General features: G+C 40.9%; 1 non-coding gene across 1 annotated transcript; it reads left to right on the forward strand.

The window, feature by feature from the left end:
* The first annotated feature begins 1346 nt into the window (after window positions 1–1346).
* Window positions 1347–1452, forward strand: LOC112761477 (small nucleolar RNA R71). The gene has a single exon (XR_003181872.1). It is a non-coding gene; the product is annotated as a small nucleolar RNA R71 (small nucleolar RNA).
* The last annotated feature ends 641 nt before the right edge of the window (window positions 1453–2093 follow it).

Raw genomic sequence — 2093 nt, forward strand, 5'->3', positions numbered from 1 at the left:
TTTGGTAAGTTATTCTGAATGATGGCACTGCATTCTTTAGTCAGGACCATTGTCTCATTTCTCCTTAAAGGCTTATTCTTTGACAACAGCTCCTTCATGAACTTGGCATAGAGAGGCATTTGTTCCAAAACCTCAGCAAAAGGAATATTTATTTTCAGCTTTCTGAAGACTTCCAAGAACTTTGAAAACTGTTTGTCCTTGGTCTCCTTTTGAAGTCTCTGAGGATATGGCATTTTAGGCTTGTACTCAGGAGCCTTTGGCAAAGTAGGATAAGTGTCAAGAGAGTCTGGGAATGGATTGTCCGCACGCTTTGGAGGGGCGTGTTCTACTTCTTCCTTCTTCTCCTCTGGAGCTTCTTTTTCAACTAGCTCTTCATTGGCCTTAGTCTCAGAGCCAGCTACTTTACCACTTCTCAATTGAATACCCTTGCAATCTTCTCCTGGGTTCACCACTGTATCACCTTGAAATGTACTTGCAGACCTTTCAAGTATTTGCTTGCTCAGTTGGCCCACTAGCACCTCTAAGTTTCTAATAGAGGCTCTAGTTTCCTGTATAACTTGTGCTTCCGTACTTGCTACTTGTTCACTTATTACGGTGATAGCCTTGCATTCCTCTCTTGGATTTGGAATTGTGTTACCAGGAAGGCTATTAGTGGTCCTCTGATCAATTTCATTAACCTTTGTGGCTAATTGACCCATTTGAATCTACAGGTTCTTGATGGATGCTCTAGTTTCCTATCTAAAACCTGTCAATATTGCTTCCAAATCATTGTTCTGCTGGAAACCGCCCTAAGAACTATTGTTGAAGTTCTGAGGTCTCTGAGGTTGGTCCCTCCACCCAAAGTTTGGGTGATTTCTCCATCCCTAGTTGTATGTCTTAGAATATGGAATTATGGATCATTGTTGGGATTCCTAGGGCCACTCCCCATGTAATTCATCTGTTCATAAGAAGGTTGAGCATAATCATGATTATCATTTTGAACAAAATTACCTGCCATGTCATAGGAGATTTCTTGGGGTGGATTTTGAGTGTTGATAGCTGAGACTTGCATGCCACCCATCTATTGAGTAAGTAGATTTATCTGCTGAGACATAAGTTTGTTCTGAGTAAGAAGAGCATTAACGGCTTCCACTTCCAACACGCCTCTCTTCTGAGAGGTCTCAGAGTTCACAGGATTCCTGTTAGATGAGTACAGATATTGGTTGCTTGCAATCAATTCAATAAGCTCAATAGTCTCCTCTGGTGTCTTCTTCTTGTGCAATGAACCGCCTGCAGAAGTGTCTAGGCTCATCTTGGACATCTCACCCAAACCTTCATAAAAGATATCTAGTTGAGTCCATTTGGAGAACATGTTCGGAGGGCATTGCCTAGTCAGTAGCTTGTATCTCTCCCAAGCTTCATAAAGAGTTTCACCCTCCTTCTGTTTGAAAGTCTGAACTTCCAACCTAAGCTTAGTCAGCTTCTTTGGTGGGAAAAATTTTGTGAGAAACTCAGTAACAACCTTGTCCCAAGTATTCAGACTCTCCTTTGGTTGGGAATCTAGCCATAACTTTGCTTTATCCCTCAGAGCAAACGGAAAGAGCATGAGTTTGTACACCTCTGGGTTCACTCCATTTGTCTTCACAGTATCACATATCTGCAGAAAATTAGAAATAAACTGATTTGGATCTTCATGAGGAAGTCCATGATACTGGCAGTTCTATTGCACCAGGGTGACCAATTGTGGCTTCAACTCAAAGTTGTTTGCAGTTATAGGAGGCACCACAATACTTTTTCCATAAAGATCTGCAGTAGGGGCAGAATAAGAGCCAAGCACTCTTCTCTGTTGATCATCCCCATTCGGATTTACCAAATTGACATTAGCATTATTATTTGCCATAGTGGATTCTGCAGCCTTGTAAGGTCTTGTTTGTTGTAAACGTCGCCTGAAAGTTCTTTCAGGTTCAGGATCAAAGTCTAAGAGATGTTCTTTGTCTCTATTCCTGCGCATACACAAGTAGAAAATAAAAAAAAATGGGACTCTCTACGTCAGAGTGCAGAGAAGTCTATGTGAGATAACCTGTGTAAAATAATAAAATAAAAATACTAAATAA

Source organism: Arachis hypogaea, chromosome 16 (genome assembly GCF_003086295.3).
Source record: "Arachis hypogaea cultivar Tifrunner chromosome 16, arahy.Tifrunner.gnm2.J5K5, whole genome shotgun sequence".
Classification (NCBI taxonomy): Eukaryota; Viridiplantae; Streptophyta; class Magnoliopsida; order Fabales; family Fabaceae; genus Arachis; species Arachis hypogaea.